Source organism: Cryptomeria japonica, chromosome 1, assembly GCF_030272615.1.
Source record: "Cryptomeria japonica chromosome 1, Sugi_1.0, whole genome shotgun sequence".
Classification (NCBI taxonomy): domain Eukaryota; kingdom Viridiplantae; phylum Streptophyta; class Pinopsida; order Cupressales; family Cupressaceae; genus Cryptomeria; species Cryptomeria japonica.
Window position 1 is genome coordinate 705658649 of NC_081405.1, and position 21956 is coordinate 705680604.

Sequence of the window (21956 nt, forward strand, 5' to 3'; positions counted from 1 at the left end):
GAGATCCTTAATCTAGAATCCATGGATATGAGTTTGGAGACGCAACTTCAGGTAGCACTTGAAGATTATGATGTTGAAAGGATGAAGAACTTGAAGTTACAAGATGAATTTAATTATTCTTAAGAATTCATTCTTATCCTATAGGAGAGGCTATCATCTATTCAAGATAGGAGGAAGGACCTTCTACAAAATTAGGATAATGATGAGAAAGATGCCCTTAATGAAAGATGTCAGAAGCGGACTCAGGAGAACATGGTCATGAGGAATAAAATGCAAGCCCTAACAATGAGGATGTCAAAGGAGATTGAAGACCGAAAGATGAATGAAGAAAATCTTGAGAGATCTCTGAAAGATAGATGTGAAGAATGCATATGATTGGTTCAAGAAAATGATATGTTGAGAACTGATTTAGTGCAATCCCAGAGTAATGAAAAAGAACTTGAGAGACAAATGATAATTCTGAGAGATGATCTAACTATTACAAGTGAGTACAAGGAAAAATTCAAGGTTAGTTTAGCACAACTTGATGAATTGGAGATTCTAGTGGACTTGGATTTGAACAAGGTCAAAGCTCTGGTACTACAAATAAAGATCAAAACAAAAGGCACCGGTAAGGTAGCTTAATGCTTACAAATTTAATGGTAGATGCTTTGTTTGTAATAAGCTTGGTCACATGGCTAGGCAATGTAGAAATAGAGCAAATCAGAACTATAATTATGCTCTCAGTCAATGTTCTAAATGCAATAAGTATGGTCATAAGACAGAAGATTGCAGAATGAATGTAAAATGTTATGCATGTGGAAAATTTGGACATATGGCTAATCAGTGCAGGTCAAGCAATTATACCAGTTTTAGCAAAGCAATTCAAAAGATCAGTGTTACATGTTATGCATGCAACAAGGTTGGAGACACAGCTAAGTTTTGTAGAATCATAAATCCACCAGTTAACAATGATGGATCAAATGATAAAGGAAAAGAGAAGGTCATTGAAATCCAACAAGATCATATCAAGAAATGGGTCAGGAAGTCAGATGATCAATCAATAGATGGGAATCCTCTGGTTACTCAACCAGCAGAGGAGGTTGCTCATGCACCAATAGTAAGCTCATTTGGTAACTGAAGCAGATGCCTTAGGGGTAGGAAAAATTCATGATATTACTGCTTAAGCCTCAGAAAGAGGTTCTGGAAGATATTTCAGACATTGAAAATGCTTATCTGGCATGGAGATGTTCGACCGAGATCGAGTATCTTCCACCAAAATTCATATCAATGATGGATTAGGGTTTCTTGGAGGTTAAAAGGTTGAATCCACTTCATTTCTGATCACCTTGCATTCAAAGAATGTATATGAGTGAGTTGATGGGAGACTCCAGAAAGATCAAGCCTGAGTACAAGCATATTGAGGATCTAGGGTTTACCGACATTATGGATATTCCTAAATTTGAGGATGAGATTGTCAAATATGTTTTGAGAAGAGTGCATGGAGAATTCATCTAGTTTGAAAAACCTTATAAGATCTCGAAGAAGTCTATTAGGGCCATCACTGGTTTTTTGCAAATTGGTCAGCATCTGAAGAAGAAGATTTCTAATGATCGAGTTAACAAGCTCACGGACACAACTTCAGATTGGCGATCGATGAGGGTTAGCACCATCATAGATAGATATATCAGATTCAGTAGCATGATTATTGGATACAAGGTAACTCAATCCAATTGTCTTAATTCTATTTCTAGCTCCTACATTTATTTTGCACATAAGATCATGAGGGAAAATGAGAAGTTATATCTTTGTGGATGAATGTTAGATGAATTGTTAATTAACCTAGGAAAGATCAAAGGAGAGAAGAAGGAGACATTTCAGTATGGAAATCGTATTGTCTGTTTGATGCTATTTTTCATTAATGAAGACAGTGGGCATTTGATATCCAGGTAGGAAGACAACTGAAACAATCTATTGCTACATTGGGTAGTCAGGGAGATAATAAGATTTGGGGTTACTTCAAGGCATTCCAGAAGGCTATGAGTTCTAGAGAGAGGGTTCCAAAGAAAATTGTTGAGAAATACTCAACCGAGATATGCTTCATGGTTAAAAAGGGTGAAACCTTGATGGAAGCAGTCAAACCCCGAAAGATATGGATTGAAGAGATGGGTTATGAAGTTGATGCACAAATTTTGGATGCTTATGCAAAGATGTTCATTGATGCACCTATTGATAAAGCTGAGAAATCCTTTGGTACTGCAGAACAAAAGAAGCAAGAGGTTCAAACTGAGTTTAATAGGAAGAAGAGGGAGAAACAATAGGGCAAGGCAAGCAAATTTGTTGAACAAGTATCTCAGGATATCAAGGAATTAATGGATGCTATTCCAGAAAAAGGAAGGAAGAGGAAAGAGCTTGAAATCTTCATTGAGCCTATTCCATCAAACTCTAGAACTGAAGATGAAACACCCTTAGCATTCAAGAGGGTATTGAGGAAGAAAGGTGAAGAATATAAGAAGGAATCAAAGAAGCAACCGAATAGGAAGATTACAATCAAGGTACCAACAAAGAAGAGAGTTCCAAAGGAAATATCTCAAATACCTTCTGCTCCATCTAGTACTAGAAGAAGAAAGAAGATGGATGACACACATTTTGCACTTGTATCTGGTAATGTAACTATTATTCCACCTAAGACTTGTGCAAATTTGGTAGATGAAATTACTAGGGATGGTATGTTGAAAAATGTTCAATTTTATTATGAGCATTTAGATGATGATGAGTAAAGAGAAGTTGAGGAAGCAGTTTTGTTATATTTGGATATATATAAGAAATATTTTTGGAAATTGAGAAGCAAATACCAGCATAGCTATATGCCAAATTAGATGCTAGAAGATTATCAGATATGGAGGAGGACAAGCAGATAAATATTCAAGAGTTGTTAACTACCTGTGGATCCATTACTCCAAAGGAGTTTGATAGGACACTTGAGGTTGTAAACAGAAAAATCTTTCGCAGCAAGCATAGGATAGTAAGTCGTATGTTAGGAAAGGTTAATGAGATAATCAAGGAGACTCACAATGCATGGGTTCAATTATTTGCTAAAAACCTTGGTTTTTACACTTCATCAAAAGCTAAAACAGACACTACAAACATCCTGATTGAAGGGAAAGGTAAAGTTATAATGGGTACTTCATCTACAATTTTGAAAGATATTAAGATATTAGATATAGAGCCCCCGGTAGAATCTAATGTACAAGGCATAGAGGTGATACTGGAAAATGTTGAGATATCGATAGATTCAAAGAGTGTACAGGTTACAAATGTTGAGGACAATAGTCCTCTAGATCAGAATGTATAGGTTGAGGTCACAGTTCATAAGGAGGAATTGACAACAACTGATACTACACTAAGTGGCAAAGCCACCAATGCAAAAGAGGAAGCTATTAAAGTTAATAAACTGTCAGAGGAGAAGAAAGAGGAATTCGGTAGGGAACCGATAGTGATCACATCATTGTTGTCATTCGACACCTCAAAGGTAGAGAAAAAAAGAATAACCGAGATGAGTTCTACTGAGCTCATGATGATGGTTGCACAAAAGATGATGAAGGAATGATCTGTGGATAAAAGAGTTATTGATCGGTCTATCCCTATCTTGCATAAACTTGTCCCAGAGTGCCAATTTGACAAAGGAGCAAGCCCATCTGACAAGATTAAAATAATCACAGAGCACATTTCTAAGGACTTTCAATCTTTACAATAGATATCAAACCGATAGGAACTGGAGAGGTTTACACAAGCCAAGAGAGAAACATTTGATTAGATGATTGAGTCAGAGAAGAAGGAGATTAATGATAAGCTGAAGTTGATTGATAAAGCTTTAAGGAAATGTACTAATATTTACAGAGTATGTTGCAACACGGGTTTACTTAATGCAAATTTAGATAAAAGGATTAAGGATCAAATTGTAGGTATATTCAATTATTTTGATGGATCAAATTCTTTTACTACATTTATTGATGTTCAAATTTTGGTATTGGAAGCTCAAGTTTCAGCTCTTGAGAGGGATAAAGACAAAATTATAATAAGAGATAGAGGTCTCAAAGGATTGGTGAGTCCGCGGTTGGACTCATTAACTGTACATAAGAAGGAGTGTATTGATTTGGTTGGTAAGCCCACACTGATAGAACTTAAGGATAAAGATTCATATGCTCACATGCTTAATGGACTTGTATATGATTTCGGCACACTCAAATCAGGTTGGCATACCTATCTAGAGCTTTTGGAGAAACCCTATCTAGAAATTTTCAAATATATTCAACTTCGGTAAGGTGTTTTGGGATATTCTTTGTACAGTCTTTCATTCTTCATCCCAGTTTTTTTTATTTTTTAGGCATTGATGTCAAAGGGGGAGGTATAGCTGAAAAATATATTCTTGACATCGGGAGATATGGAGGTATGGAGTATTTTTTTTAGATCATGATCATAGATGGATATTCAGCTCATGGGGAGCAGTCTCAGGGTGAAACTGATAGAAGGAAACCATTATCATTTTTCACATGAGTGTTGTCATCAATGCCAAAGGGGGATATTGTTGGCAATTGACACTCATTTTATTAGTTTCAATATGTTGTCATTGATGGCAACATGTTCCCGCTTTCATATTTTTGTTTGGTTGTGTTGCCCCCATATTTGGCATACCTAAAATTTGAACTTCAAATCAGTCTCAGTGTCGAGTAAAGATCCAATAGGTGTTTTTGCGTAAGCAGTGAGCACATGGTCCAAGGTCGTTGCCAGTCAAAATATGAAAAATGGGTGAATTTTGGAAATTACCAATAATTGAGGGAAATCATTTGATAGACAAGCTCTAGGCATCATTTTGTGTCATGTGGCCAATTTCTGTATGAACCCAGTTCATAGTTTGTCATATTTTAACTTTCAAATTTTGGTGTCAGTCGCCTAGAAATGATTAAAATCTCTCATTTTAGGATTTTTCATGAGGATTAAATGATATTTTTGGCTTGTTTCCCTACCATTGATGTGTGTTTCAAATTTAAAGATCTAACTCCCTACCGTTTGGAAGATATGGTCATTTTTCTCAAGCCTGAACATTAAATTTAAAATATTTAAATTATTTTTCAAATAAATAATTTAATATTTTAGATTATTTTTGTATTGTGGTCATTTGAGGGTAAAAGTTGTCTAAAATTTCATTTTCATCTCTCCCTTATTCTCCTTCATGGTCGATGGTCTCTGGAGGTCAAGGTCATAATCTTTAAAAGAAATGGTTAAAGATGCTCCATTTTCGAGCATTTTTAACCCATAGTCATAACATTTTCAAAAAAAATGGTTAGAGATGCTCCATTTTGGAGCATTCTTAACCCATATTTTTAACCTCTCACAAAAAGGTTAGGAATGCTCCAAAATGGAGCATCTCTAACCTTATTTCCTAACCTTGTGGGCCTGCCTTGTCAAGAAGGTTAGAAATGCTCCGTTTTGGAGCATTCTTAACCATTCCAGAAGAGTTTTTGCATGTACAAAGAAAATACAATCTTATGGCTTTTTGTAAGTGAAGACAATATGGTTAATAATGCAAATCTTATCTTGCAAGTTCTTCTGTCATCCTTCCCATCCATGCAAAGTCGAGAACTTATGAACAGGTTATGGACATTCATCAAAGCTTAAAAGGATAAAGGAATTTCATCAGGTGTTGTAGCTGCAATTTCTCTAGTAGACATGGCTGCAAAACCGTGGAAACATAGCCTGTCATGAGGTTTGATTGCAAGATATACATGTTGCAATTGTCAGATGTAAATCCAAATTTTGCATTGTTAATTGTTTTGTAAAGTTGATATGCATATAATGCACCATGGACGTGGCAGACAGAATAAGGAGCATCATCATTGAATGTAGTACTTGACATAATGCTTAGGCGAATATGGGAGTATAGAGAATGTCGATTGTTGAAGCACAGACAATGCATGTGAACCGTTTGACATAATGTGTGCAAGTGAATTGTTTGACAGAATGCCTCAAAGAGGTAAGAACTCTTGGAATATGATGACTACTTTGTTGTAAAGGCTTTAAAACGTTAAAAAAAATGTAACTGGTGGGCGTAAGGGAAAAAATTAAGAGCTTTTGCAATATGTGAAACTTCTGGTACAAATGCATATGGCAATTGTAAAGCCAAAGGTCGCAAATTCCTATCATCACACTCCTATACGTGCCCAATATTAAAGCTTATATTCAACTAATGAGCATCCATGGTTTGGTCAATAGGAATGCGAAACGTGAAAGCACAGACTAGGCAAGTGAACAGTTCGATTAAATTATCCATACAGTGACGGCAGCCATTGTTACCATGCAAATGTTTTATTAAGCACAATATGGATATTTGCAAAGAAGTTGTCACAATATTTGATTTAATGAAGCATCCTGGAACACGCATTAGTTGTTAAGAAAGAAGCATGAGCATTTGAGTCAGCAACCTCTTTACTAGTAGCTTAACCCAGGTGGGCATCAGTCCCCTCTGTTCACCATTTATTCAACTCGAGCAAGAAGCCCCGGAATGACAAGTGAAGATCCACAGCTTCACCTCTCCCATTGGCAGATATACCACTTGATTAATAGTTGACAGACATAGCCGAAAGGGCTTCAACCGTGGTATAGGTCAAAGAAGCTGACAGAGAAACACTCTCAGTAGTGATAGAAGAGAATGGATGATTCAAGGCTATTGATAGTATTTTTGAGGTACCTATCACTCTTTTGGAGTATTCACTAAATGTTGTAACAGAAGGTATTGATGCATTGGTATCTACAAGGGTTGTGATCCGAGGACAACAAGGAAATTCTTCAACACATGCACTTACTGGAGAAACTATTGAATGGGCGTTTAGCGAGACAAGACCTTGGAAACTTGTAGGATGATGTAAATGATAGGTATTACACCAAATTCTTCAACTATAGTTGGTTCCTTTCCTATCAATAAAATGGAGTATTGAATCAGGTCATGAACAATCATTAAAGTTCATGGACTCTGTGTAAGTTTGAAAAAGTATGCGGATAGGAAAGTCGAGTAGTTTCATAAAAAATATGAATTTTCAGATGGATGTCATTATTTCATCTCTTCTAAGGTGGGAAAGGACATTGAAAAATGCATCGAGCAAAGTAGAAGGTATTTTTGTGTGATGAATCAAAATGTCCAATGTACGAGTCTTGTAATGAAACCCCTCACGACAAATGATGTCACTGGCTCCCAATGTGTATGCCTAGATGCAAAGAAAGCATTGACTAAGATGAGATAACTATGCAAATGAAGGTGTTTATCTTTTCTCATCTCATTATGTGTCGAGAGAATTCCACGGAAGCATGAGCAACTTGTGGGATATCTTACAATAGAAAACATATTTCGAAGACAATCAACAAACATGCAAGGCGACAATAAAGGATGTTTAGTTGATATAATTGGAGTGTGTCTTCGAAAAAAAAGATGTTAGTGAAAGATAGATTTATGTTGATGATGAGGGTACCACCCTATCGATATTTTGCAATGCACAATATTTTTCATATTTATGGAGACCCTAGAGTTATGGTGCAGGAGCACCTTCACAATTTTGGCTTGTTTGATTTTGATGGGGTCAAGAATTGAATAAAGGACTATTGTAAGAGTCCAAGTGTGTGGTTTAGGTTTCATTATGTTTTAGGTTTATCTTAGAGTGGTTTAGATAATTTTACTCAAGTTTTCTTTCCAGTTTTGGCCCATAGTACCTTTGTAAGCCAAAAATGGCATTATAGTGAAAATGTGTTAAAAACCTTGTAAAAAGATTAGCAAGGAATTGGAGTAGGTCTATTTAATTATTTGACACCATCTCAAATGGTTAGGTGGAAAATATTTGTCTTGTAGGCCAAAAATGAACACTGAGTCAAAAATTGCCAATGTTGTCAAGCAACATTTTGACAAAAAGTGAGAAACGCTGCAAAATCAATCTACAAGGTAGTTATGGATTCCATAAGGGTTGAAATGGTTTGAGTGTGCCTATATAAGGACACTTCAAACATTGTAAATAGGTTGTCTTTGTATTAGCAAGAGGAAATTAATAAAATATGACTATTTTTCATGTTTTTTAAGCTTAATATGTTGTAACAGTCCATACAGAGAAATATTTCCATACTATTATTTCATGGGACTTTGTGTCATGGTTGTATGAAGGTTTTTTATTTTTTGTGTTAGGGTTTTTATTGTGTTTTGGTTTATCAAAAAAAATCTTTTAGTTTTTGCCAGTTTGCTGCCCTGAACTGGGGTTTTGAAGAAAATGGGTTGAAACATTTGGTCTCCATGGGTAACCAAGAAAAAATGAACCTTGGAGACCAATTTGGACCTTTTTACATATTGTATTTTAAGTTTGTGCTGTCAGTTGTGATGGAAAAGGTGAATTTGAGCACTTATTAGGCAAGTTAAGTGAGTAACTTGGCTAGTAGATTGAAATTATGAGCAAAATGTTGCTCTCAAAGTCTATTTGAGATAAAAACGTTGGAAAAAGGTCTGCACCTTTCCTAGAAGTAATTTGAAGCAATTTGGACTACCAAACTTTATACATTTTGCATTATAAAGTGTCACTGTTTGTGAAGGGCAACAAACTCCCTATTTTGGGAAATATTATGGTTTTTGGCACCAAGTTTGACTTTGGAACCTTCTATGTATGAAGTCCTCACTATATTTATTAAATAAAGAGTTAAATTATTCTTTGAAGGATTGTTGACATTATGGTGCAGGCAGTTTTGAAGTTCTAACCCAATGAAATGCAGCCCGAACAGTGAAAACTCAGAAAAACAGTGATTTTGATAGTGTTTTTGTTCTTTTTCAGTTTGCTTGCCAAGTGTTTGGCATAATGCTTGATTGTTAGTGGTAGGGAAGACATTGGTATGTTTTGGCAGAGGTTCCCCAACATTTTTGAGGCTTGAACCAAGCTTAGGAGTGAGTAACTATGGTGGAAGAACAAAAACCCTCACAAAACCCTTGTTTTGGGGCTACAAAATAGGAAAGTCATAAATTGACCTTCCCAAGACCTCTCTTGGCACTAATTCATGATTTTGGCCAAAAGGGTACTTAAAAATATTCTCCTTTTTCAAAGATTCCAAGTTGGGAGTGAGTAATGAGCAAAATAGTGTTTCAGGAGGGCTAAAAAGGGCTTATTCCTTGTAGCCCTGTTTTGAAGAAAAGTAAGAACCCGATTGGTGCAAGGTTGAATGGTCTTGAAGAACCATTGGAAATCATTTAAAAACACTTAAGAAAGCCTCCTAAAACCTTAGTAAGAGTAGTGGTACTATATTTGGGGTTTAGACCTATAAGAAGGGTTTGAGTAAGTCATGAGCAAGTGAGCTTGAACTAGGTCTTTGAGAGAAAACCAAAAGCAAGTCTTTAACTCCTTGTCTAAACCTTTTGAATAAGCTAAATGTTACCAAGAAATAGCATAAACTATGTGTGGTGAGTAGGGGTATCCATATGTTGAAATTGATGGGTTGAGGAATGAGAGCCTTAGTAGTTTGGGTTGAGTGAAGCTTGTGAACATTGAAAGTGGGCCTTACCAAGAAAACCTAAACCTTTCCTCTCTCATTTAAAGGAGTCTCTTAACAAGAGGATTATATTTAGCTTTAATTGGTCCTCTTGTGGATTTCTCCCTATCAAATTGGTATCAGAGCAAGAAAAAGGTCTGGGATATAGGGGTGAAGATGGAGTTAACAAAATATGAGAAATAGATAGTAGGTGCTTACAAGAAGTGGAAAGAACTAATGTTTGGTGGAAAGAAGAAAATAGAGGAAGAAGAGTTAAGGAAATAAGAAGTCGAAAGAATGAAGAGAGAAGAAGAAGAAAAGAAACGAGATGAGTTGAGAAGTTTAAGAAGGGCTTTAGAAGGAAATAAAGCAAGATTGAGGGAGCTTAAAGAGGAACTAGAGAAAAAGAGAAAGAAAGATGTTGAAGAAGAAAATGGTGCAACATTACACAATGGAAGTTTAGTGGAAGAAGTGACCCCAAGTACCATAAAAGGTGAAGTTGAAGAGGTAGATAGTCCATTCAGTGCCTTTGAGCATTAGATGCATGCTAAAGAGAAGATTGAGCAGCAAAGAGTTGAAGAGGAACCTTATATGGCAAAGGTTCTTGAGGATGAGCAAGGGTTAGAGACCAATGTGGCTGGAGCACATAATCTTTATTTGTTGTGACCATTTCACACATCACCCAATCAGAATGGGGACCCCCCTCTTTTTCTTAGGGTTTTTTCTTTCCTTGGTTAGGTTTTCTCTCTGCTTGCTTGGTGTTGGAGTGAAGTGAGTGGTCGCCTGGGCTGGATAGATTAGGCTTTCTGTCTGAGAGCTCGTCTTAGGGTCTCTTTCAAGTTGAGTCCAGCCCAATCTTGGGAAGTCCTTAGTTGTCTGCCTAGAGCCCTAGGTTTGCCTTAGTGGATCTTTTCCTTTCAGGAGAAATGAAGATGGGTAGGTGGATAGAAAGGGTGGATAGCTCTCAGGACAGGATAGGTCTGGATTAATAGCTTTCTTGTCAGAATCTTGTTTTCCTCCCAGTCAGAGTTGATTGAGTAGAGTTGGTTGTCAGAAAGAGATGGAAGTAGTGATTTCAGAAACTGATGAACAAATGCACTTGAGTATGATTGAAGGAATTTTGAAAGGATATGATCAAGGTTGTTAACTTTTGAGGCGTAATTGGGGAAGTTGATACATGTTTCACCTTGAAGAAGAGTTTTTAGACTTTGAAATGATGAAAGCTAGCCTGGGAGGATATTTTCGCTCCTGACCCTTCCAAAGGGTCCAGAGAGAAATTTTCCTTTCTTGCCTTCCTTTGGCCCTGAAAACCTAGTTGGACCTTGCTTAGACCAAGTTGGATGAGGAATTATCTTGATTATGAAAGGAGGAAGATGATTTGATCAAATTTGGAAGAAAATGAGATGAACCAAGGTGAGAAACTAGCCCAGAATAGGGATTTCGCTCCTGACCCTTCCAAAGGGTCCAGAGCGAAAATCCTTGAAGACCTCATTTTCTTCATTGTTCAGAACAAGTTTTTGATTTCTAAGGCATGCTTGGTGATGTTTTTTAATGTTTTAGCCTTGTAAAGATTGGAAGGTGAAGGATTTTAGTCAAGAAGATGAATTTCGCTCCTGACCTTATAAAGGGTCCAGAGCGAAATTCTTGAAAACTCTCATTTTTCCCTTGGCTAAAGTCAGGATCTTGATGGAGATGCATGAAGAAGGATCTATGTTTTCCTCTCAAGGAGAATTGAAGTTGAAAAGGTCAAGAGTCAAGCTCAAGTTTTGATTTTCGCTCTTGACCCTTCCAAAGGGTCTAGAGCGAAAATCTTTGTAGCCCACATTTCCTTCCCAATTTTGACTAAGTGTTGGTTTCTAGGGCATGTTTGAGGATGAATTGGTATGTTCTTGCCTTGAGATGGAATTGGTTGATTTTGAAGAGCAATATTTTGGCCTAAAGGGGAATTTCACTCCTGACCCTTCCAAAGGGTCCAAAGCGAAATTCATCATAGACTTCATTTGCTACCTTGTTTGAGCTTGAAACCTTGTCCTTAGGTGGAAAATGATCTAAGTTTTCTTCGTGATTTGGTTTGAAGTTGGAAAAGTGAGTGATCAAGCTTAGAATGAGATTTTCGCTCCTGACCCTTCCAAAGGGTCCAGAGCGAAAATCCTCTTAAAGCTCATTTCCTCCCTACTTTGACTAAATTTTGATTTGCAAGATATCTTGAAAGGAAGGATGGACATCTTTTAGCCTTTGGAAATGTTTGGAAGCATTGAAATGTGAAGGATTTTGGACCAAAATATGAATTTCACTCCTGACCCTTCCAAAGGGTCCAGAGCGAAATTCCTAAAAACACTTATTTTTCATTGGAGGAGGTCAAATCCTTGGTTTCTTATGGTGTGGATGGAAGTGAGATAGCATGCCTTTGCCTCTTGAGGTTGTTTTGAATTGGAGAAATGAATAATTTAGCCCAAATCTTGATTTTCGCTCCTGACCCTTCCAAAGGGTCCAGAGCGAAAATCTCCCTAGGAAGCATTTCCTCCTTTATTTGGCAAAAATTTGATGTCCAAGGCATGATGAGAAGGAGAATGAACATGACCTTTCCTTTGAGAGTGTTTGGTAGCTATGAAAATGAAGGATTTTAGCCAAGAAAGGAAATTTTGCTCCTGACCCTTCTAAAGGGTCCAGGGCGAAATTCCTTACAAGCCTACTTTTTTGACCTTTCTTAGGCTTAAAAATTTGTTCCTAGGGTGAAGAAAGATGAGATTTTACCTTGCAATAAAGTTTGAAGTTGAGAGAATGATGATTTTGGGTCAAAGATGAGATTTTCGCTCTTGACCATTCCAACCTTTCAGAGCAAATTTTCTCAAAACCTCTCTTTGCTATCAACTTTGTGCTAGATCAAGTGTGGGCTAAGGTAAAATCAAGAAAGATATGTCCCTAAGAGTGACTTCAAGTTGCTAGAAATAATTGAAAATAAAGGAATTGAACCAAAACAAGATTTTCGCTCCTGACCCTTCCAAAGGGTCCAGAGCAAAAATCTTAAAATCACCTTGTTTTCCTTACAAAATCAAGTCAACTTTGACTCTTTATGGTTTGGATGAGTGTGAGGAGAGGTTTTCTTTCTCTGTTGAAGTTGATTGAAGACAAATGATGAAGGAGTAAGCTCAAGTCAAGATTTTCGCTCCTAACCCTTCCAAAGGGTCCAGAGCGAAAATCCCAAATCCACCTACTTTCTTTGCAAGACAAGTTAAAATTTTGATTTTTATGGCCTAGAGAGGAGTGAGGCGAGGTGTCCTAAGTCTTGGAGGTGATTTGAGGTTGAAAGGATGAGGAAATAACCCTAAAACAAGATTTTCACTCCTGACCCTTCCAAAGGGTCTAGAGCAAAAATCCTAAAATCTACATATTCCTTTCAAATTTATGATAAACCATGCCTAGTCCAAGGTGAAAGATGCCCTTGAGATTGCCCTTGAGTTGATTGTTGTCTCCAGAAATGATGATTTTGGGCTAGAGGAAGAAATTCGCTCCTGACCCTTCCAAAGGGTCTAGGGAAAAAATTCTTCAATCACCTTTTTCTCCTTGCAAAATCAAGTCAAACTAGAGTTGGATGAGAGAAGAGAAGTGTTTCCTTGCCTTGTGAAGTGATTTGAAGTTGAAATGATGGAGAAGTGAGCTACAAAAAAGAAATTCACTCTTGACCCTTCCAAAGGGTCCAGAGCAAAAAACCCTAAAACCACCTTTCTCCTCAAGATTTGAGTGAAGTCAGACTAAACAAGGGTGAGGGATACCATTTGGATTGCATAGGATAGACTCTTGACCATTAAAGATGCATATTTTGAGCTAAAATTGGAATTTCACTCCTGACCCTTCCAAAGGGTCCAGAGCGAAATTCTGGATGGGTCCTGTCCTTGGCTAGGTTTTGAGCAAATTTGACCTTTTTGGCCTTGTGAGGAACAAACCAATACTGCCAAGTTGAGATTGCCAAGTTGAGAATGGACCCTAGAGATTTCCTTAGAGAAGGTTGTTGATCTAACAAAGGTGAGTTGTAACCTAAAGGGTGAATTTCTCTCCTGACCCTTCCAAAGGGTCGAGAGCGAAATTCTCATTCTCACCAAATTTACCCATGTGAAAGGCTAAAAAGTTGAAATCCTAGGTTTTGTTAAGCCAAAACAAGCATATTTTCACCTTCCAGAGGATTTTGGAGAGAAAAATGGGGTATTTAAGGCCTAATCAAGAAAATCGCTTCTGACCCTTCCAAAGGGTCTAGGATGAAATCCTTGAGGATACCTATTATTCACCTTGTTTAGACTAAGTCAAAAGAAAATTGCAAAATTATGATGATAAGAGCATGAAGTGATGGCAAATCTAGGTTGTAAGGATTTTGATTAATGAAGTGAACAAAACCTAGATAAAAAGTTCAAACAAGCCTCCTTGGAGAGACCTAAACTATGAACATTCTAGTGCCTAAGGAGAATGAAAATTCATCAAACCTTGATCAAGCTTTAGCATTCGCTAAGCTAGCCTATATCTTTTCATTAAATTTGCCAATTAAACACATTTGGGAGACTAAGACAAATTCGCATAAATTGAGGCACTTATAAATTGATCAATTAATTTTTCTAAGCCTTGAAATAAATGAAGAATCCACCTTAGCTTTGAAATTAATTTAAAAAATTAAAAAATCACACTTGAGCGCTCAAAATTCATTATTTTCGCTTTACAAACAAGTCGGCCATGCTTATAGAGGAGTCTTAATTTATTTTATTTAAGCCTTTACCAAGTCGGCCTAGAGGCAAAATAAGGTGAGCGCCCTATAAAGGGAAGGTGTGTTTTGAAAATTTTAAATCATTCATTCATTTTCCCTTGTGCGAATTTGAAGAGCAGATTTGGAGGTGCGAAATTGAGCAAATTGAGGGGTAATTTCTAGATTTTGGAGGATATTTGAAGGCTGGTTGAAGGCGCACTTCTTGCTAGAAGCTGATTGGAGGTTAATTCATCCAAAGGAGGAGTCTAAAATTCAGATCAAACATCTTTGTCTACCAAATTCTCATTTTCCTTTATTCATTTTTCAAAGGTTGATAGCTAAAAATCAAGGAAGAGGTATGTATAATCAGATTTTTGAAAGTTTATTCAAGATTTAGTTTGATTTTCCATAGCAATCTTTTGAAAGTCTAAGTACAATCTGATTTCAATTCTCAATTAATATTAATTTGAAAACTCATAATTCTAGGATTTATCACATTATTTTCAAATTAATATTTAGTTAATTCCTTGAAAAGACTTAAATCCCATACCTTAAGGTATTATGCTCAAACCCTAACTTTAAGCTTTTGTGTAGGTATCAAATGATGACCCCCAAGACCGATGGATCCACTACCCGATAGGCTCTCATTAAGGAGGATCAGAAGAATGATGAATTGGAAACCAGGATCGTGTCCAAGTGGAGCAATATCGGAGACACCAATCTAGGAAACTTCAATATGAAGAAGTTTCGGGAAGTGCCCTACATTGGCAAACCATCACCTGTTGCAAAGAAGATAATTGAGAGTGGTATCATCAAGGCTGCATGTTTCCCTCCTGTAGTCAAGTGTCATGAATTGATGATCGAGTGTGCCCGGCACTATGATTCACACTCAAGGACGATCATAGCCAAGGATGGAACTATCTTAGCCTACCTTTCAGAGGAAGCTATAAGCGAAGCTTTTCATCTCCCAGAGCATAAAGACATGATCTATAAGAGCTTGGAAGGAGCTAGGTCTATCTACGAGGATGATCCTGATTCCTGTCTGAACTTCATCAACAAGAATTGGTTTCTCAAAAGTCGACCTTGCTTGAACAAGATTCCCAATACACCGCACATAATCGACTTCCAAGAAGAATTCAAGGACTTGATAACCCTGCTGAATCGGGTTAGGGGTGCTTCTCAAGCTTTCTTCTTTGACAATTGGATGTTCTTCTTCATACAAGTGATCATCCAAGGAAAGGGAATGCTTAATTGGGCTAGAATCATTAGCAACAACCTGGACATGTAGTTCAGAAGGCTAAATCCTACCAAGTCATTCCACATGAGTTCATATGTTATATATGCCTTGATCAGAAGTTTTGAATATGCAGGGCTACCTCACAGAGGATTTGTTGGGAGAGGACCTGGAGAAATAAGAGTTTGTGATTCTTATGTTCAACTGCATCATCCTCCAAGGAGTGACTACAAGCTAGTCAATGACACCTTCACGATGTATGTCACCAAAACATTGCAAGAGGGATTCACAATCGACTGTCTCTGGATGCGTAGGAGCTCATAAAGAAGCATGGTGCATGGTTCATTCAGTTTCCAAAATTCACATACATCAAAGTTCATGGATGTCCTTCACCTCCCTACATGTTGCCAAGATATCCTACTGACAGGATAATACTACTAGAGGTGACTAGGCAGTTGGCATCTTATGCAAAGGCATCAAGACACAAGCATGGAAATGGAATTCCCATACCCATCCTACTAGGGAACTCACTTGAAGTATGTCTTGATACTCAAGCTGCGGAGGATGCAAAGAATGAATTATCTCTATATTCATTCACATCCTTTGCCTCAAGGGAGAATTTCAATCCTCGTGGTCATATACAAGAGACAATCGAGAAGAAGTACAAACATCAGTTTCAAGTGGAGGACTTTTGGATGAATGTTCAGGATGATGTAGAGGTCAAAAGAAATATGCATTCTAGGTTACCCTTGGATCTCATCAGGAAATGCAAAATTTACAAACTAGCCAATCAAGCCCAGGATAGTGGTAGATGCCTCCAATCATCCTATGAGAAGGAAGATAAAGAAGTGAAGATAGATTGGAATGAGCCAGAGGTTTCAGACCTAAGAGCTTTGATGGATCCCCTTTTATCTTGCACTTGCAGATGGGTGGACGTACATCATCAAAATTTGAAGGAGAAGAATGTATCCATGACATTCACCTTGGAAACAAGACCATAAGAAGGAGAGGCAAGTGTGAGTGAGAATACTTCTCATTCCAAAGGTTCAAAGAGGAAAGAAGGACCTGAAAAAGAGAGAGCCTTCCAAGAAGAAGCAGAAAGTGAATCCTAATCGTCCACCAAGCACATCTTCTAGGCATGAAAAGGAAGCAAGTCAAGGAGAAGATCAAAGGCAAATAGTCTATGAAATTGATGAGTCTATGGAATCCATGGTACAGAATGATAAACAAGGAAAAGGATAGACACCTCAGCATTCATTGAGTCAATCTCCCCAAGTTGGTGCTAATGAGCAACAAGAAGAAAAGAATGATGATGAAGCAACATCTCCTTTCAGGGAAGATAGACCTCTGCCTAAAGAAATACAAGTGAGGGAAAGGAAATCTACGATTCCAGATTGGCTAAAAGAGAGGTTGACAAGGGTAGTTGTGGTCGAAGAGGAAGAACAAGTATTTGACTTGGAAAGCCTCATAGGAAATTCTCCTGAAGAAATAGAAAAGAATAAGGCCACAAAGATGTCAAAGGTAATTAGAGATGAGACGGGATCCAAAAAAGTGAAGATAGCTACACCAGTGGTGGACAAGTATGAAGATGAGATTCTAGTAGAAGAATAAGATCTAGAAACATTTGATCTTGGTCCACTTACCACTGTGCAAGCCATGGAAGAAGCAACTGATTCACTAAAAGCACTTAATGACAAACTCAAAGAAGAAATGGAAAAAAAAAAGAAACTAGAAAAGGAGGTCAATGCTTGGAGGAATTATTTTAGCCATCTTAATCAACCTTTGAGATGAAAGGATCCAGCAATATCTCCTTTGCATGCACTTCCTCTTGAATCAATAAATGAGGCGGAAAGGGTAAAGAGCTTGGTCCAACTCATCAGTTCTTGGATTGATGAATCTTACAAGGTAGCTATGGAATTTGCAGCAAGGATGATGAAGAGGGTCCACCATGCTATCCAAGTTCTTGAGATCATCCATAATCTATTGGTAACTGTGGATGCATTTGCTCACACTAGAGATGTTGTCATCCCGGTCTTGCAAGTGATAAGAAGGAATCCAAGACAGGTTCTAGTGCAAGAGAAGATAATGAATGGAGAAGCCCATAGCCTTCTACAATGGTCAACTTTACTCTAGATAAAGGAAGTTCTTTTCAAAGATATCAGTTCTAGATGTGGCCGAGTTGAGGAAACCATCCACCCTATTCAAGACAAGGTGTTTGAGGTATTATGTATGATCCTTGGTAGAATAATTGAGATCGAGATGGATGTAGACATCCAAGAATTAGAAGACAAGATCAAGATCATCTTTTGCAAAGAGGAGAACACAGTCACCAAAGAGTAATGAAATCAGATGCATGCTACTATGTTCCTGATTGAGAAAACAAAAGAGGTAGAGCTTGGATGGGAGACAACTCTTCTCACTTACTTTGATCAAGTTCTTCACTTGGAGAAACGGATGAAGAATCTTCTTGAGATTCCCATTGTTGAGATTGAGGCGGTCACATCCAGATTCATTGAATATGCTAGAAAAGAGCATAGGAAAGGGAACAAAGTTCTAGATGAAAAGTTGTTATGAGATGATGTGGTAGCTTAATTCCTATTGTTCTATGTCTCCTCATTATTTGTGCCAATTCCTATTGGCTATGGATTGATAATGTTTATCTAAATGGGGACTTTTTTGTAACAAACCCTAATTAGGGTTTAGGTGTCAAAATCTCAGCCATCGATCTTATTTTGATCCAGGTCGTTCATTGTATTTGAGAGTGCTATATAAGCCCTCACTCATCTCATTTCATTTTAAGGAGTTAGAAAAAAGTAAGAGAGTTAGAGAGAAATAAGTTTAATATTAGCAGCAGAGAAATAAGGTGTGAAGAGAGAAATTTGAACAATTGTTGTTTTATTTGGCTATGAGATCAATAAAATATTGAAGTTATGGTGTTTTATTGCAATCCTTGTGGCTATTTTCATGGTTGTTTATCTTCTTGAATCTCTCTTAGTAGAGATAGCATTTAATTTTTAAGTTTGAAGGATGAATTTTGTGCTTGATCCTTGATAAGACTCACATTCCAAACCACTAGCTCCTTACTGATTGTAAGAACGCCCCGTGTGGTCAACTAGAAACATCGAGATTGTTTAAGAGTTCAATCATTGTTGGAGGTATTGATATGTATCTTACTAATAGTATCTATCCCCTTTAATGATTTGAAAATCATTGAATCCCCTTAGAAGATTGCACCAATTCCAGTGGAGTTGTAACCTCTTGGCAATACTGAAATTGGTAGAGTCCTGTCAAGACCAATCATCATTGAGTCAATCTTAGGATTAATTTAGTCTCATCTCTTTGAAACCTTTATCTTTTGATCTTTTTTTGAAACCAATTAGTGTTAGGAAAATCATGTTCCCTCATTTGAAAAGTAGTCATATGAACAAGCTTTCTCTGAAAGTATGCAACGCCCCTTGAAAAATAGTAAACACAACAACCATTGGTGCTTATCCACGAGTAGAGAACATACATAGAAGAACCTTGAAGTTTCACTGATTGATCCTTCTTTGCGATATCTTTAGCATTCGGTAACTTTACTCAAGAGAGGATAAGATACCTCTAGGTATTTTATTCTGTGTTTGGTCCTGTACAAAATACACATCAACATTATCCTGATGACGGAGTTGTTGAGTAGATTGGACAAGAAGAAGACATGGTACAAGGGTCACATGCATTTGAGAAGCCTATTGACAAGCAGAATACAGAGATAGTTGTTACTGGTCATTATGTTGCTATAGAGGTCTACATGCATGAAAACTATCAGATTGGTATTAGTCTTTATGAAGGTGTCATGACCTTTATGGGAGCAATGCTCTATACTAGGAAAATGCATGACACCAAGCACATCTATTGGTCCCCACAAATGAGCAATTCTCTTCACTTTGAGATGAAGTTCATTGAGATTTCTCATATCTATTCATGGAGTTGTTCCTGGACTGAGAGTTTGCTGGAATGGCAGTTGATGGTATCATCTACACCTTATGAGCAGCTATAGCTATGGTGGATGTTGATTTTTGAAGCAAGGCTTAGAGTGAAGATGAAGGAAAGAGATTTTCATTTGGCCATGCATGATGAAGCTGAAGACAAGTACATGCCCAAGGTCAAGATGAAGCCTATATGATTTGCAGGTATCATTTATTTTTGCAGGTAACATTTCCAAGAGGACTTGGAACTTTTTCAATTTTGGGGAGTATGGTGCAGGAGCACCTTCACAATTTTGGCTTGTTTGATCTTGATGGGATCAAGAATTGAATAAAGGACTATTGTAAGAGTCCAAGTGTTTGTTTTAGGTTTCATTATGGTTTAGGTTTATCTTAGAGTGGTTTAGATAATTTTACTCAAGTTTTCTTTCCAGTTTTGGCCCATAGTGCCTTTGTAAGCCAAAAATGGCATTATAGTGAAAATGTGTTAAAAACCTTGTAACAAGCTTAGAAAAGAATTGGAGTAGGTCTATTTAATTATTTGTCACCATCTCAAATGGTTAGGTAGAAGATATTTGTCTTGTAGGCAAAAAAGGCACTAAGAGTAAAAAATTGTCAATGTTGTCAAGCAACATTTTGACAAAAAGTGAGAAAAGTTGTAAAATCACTCTACAAGGTAGTTATGGATTCCATAAGGAATGAAATGGTTTGATTGTTCCTATACAAGGAAACTTAAAACATTGTAAATAGGTTGGCTTTGTATTAGCAAGAGGAAATTAATAAAATGTGACTGTTTTTCATGTTTTTTAAGCTTAATATGTTGTAACAGTCCGTACAGAGAAATATTTCCGTACTTTTATTTCATGGGAGTTTGTGTCATGGTTGTATGAAGGTTTTTTAATTCTTTGTGTTAGGGTTTTTATTGTGTTTTGGTTTATCAAAAAAATCTTTTTGTTTTTGCCAGTTAGCTGCCCTGAACTGGGGTTTTGAAGAAAATGGGTTGAAACACTTGGTCTCCATGGGTAACCAAGCAAAAATGAACCTTGGAGACCAATTTAGACCTTTTTAAATATTGTATTTTAAGTTTGTGCTATCAGTTGTGATGGAAAAGGTGAATTTGAGCTCTTATTAGGCAAGTTAAGTGAGTAACTTGGCTAGTAGATTGAAATTATGAGCAAAATGTTATTCTCAAAGTCTATTTGAGCTAACAAAATTGGAAAAAGGTCTACACCTTCCCAAGAATTAATTCGAAGCAAGTTGGAGTACCAAACTTTATCCATTTTGCATTATAAAGTGTCGCTGTTTGTGAAGGGCAGCAAAGTCCCTATTTTGGGAAATATTATGGTTTTCAGCACCAAGTTTGACTTTGGAACCTTCTATGTATGAAGCCCTCACTATATTTATTAAATACAGAGTTAAATTTTTGTTTGAAGGATTGTTGACATTATGGTGCAGGAAGTTTTGAAGTTCTAGCCCAATGAAATGCAGCCCAGACAGTGAAAACTCAGAAAAATAGTGATTTTGACAATGTTTTTGTTCTTTTTTAGTTTGCTTACCAAGTGTTTGGCATAATGCTTGATTGTTAGTGGCAGGGAAGACATTGGTATATTTTGGTAGAGGTTCCCCAATAGTGTGGAGGCTTGAAACAAGCTTAGGAGTGAGTAACTATGGTGGAAGAACAAAAACCCTCACAAAACCTTTGTTTTGAGGCTACAAAATAGGACAGTCAGAAATTGACCTTCCCAAGACCTCTCGTGGCACTAATTCATTATTTTGGCCAAAAGGGTACTAAAAAATATTTGCCTTTCTCAAATATTCCAAGTTGGGAGTGAGTAATGAGCAAAATAGTGTTTCAGGAGGGCTAAAAAGAGCTTATTCCTTGTAGCCCTGTTTTGAAGAAAATTAAGAACCCGATTGGTCCAAGGTTGAATGGTCCTAAATAACCATTGGAAATCATTAAAAAACACTCAAGAAAGCCTCCTAATACCTTAGTACGAGAAATGGTACTATATTTGGGGTTTAGACCTATAAGAAGGGTTTGAGCAAGTCATGAGGAAGTGAGCTTGAACTAGGTCTTTGAGAGCAAAACCAAAAGCAAGTCTTTAACTCCTTGTCTAAACTGCTTGAAGAAGATAAATGCTACCAAGAAACAACATAAACTATGTGTGGTGAGCAGGGGTATCCATATGTTGAAATTGATGGGTTGAGGAATGAGAGCCTTAAAAGTTTGGGTTGAGTGAAGCTTGTGAACATTAAAAGTGGGCCTTACCAAGAAAACCTAAACCTTTCCTCTCTCATTTGAAGGGGTCTCTTAACAAGAGGATTATATTTAGCTTCAATTGGTCCTCCTGTGGGTTTCTCCCTATCAAATTGGTATCAGAGCAAGCGAAAGGTCTGGGATATAGGGGTGAAGATGGAGTTAACAAAATCTGAGAAAGAGATAGTAGGTGCTTAAAAGAAGTGGAAAGAACTAATGTTTGGTGGAAAGAAGAAAAGAGAGGAAGAA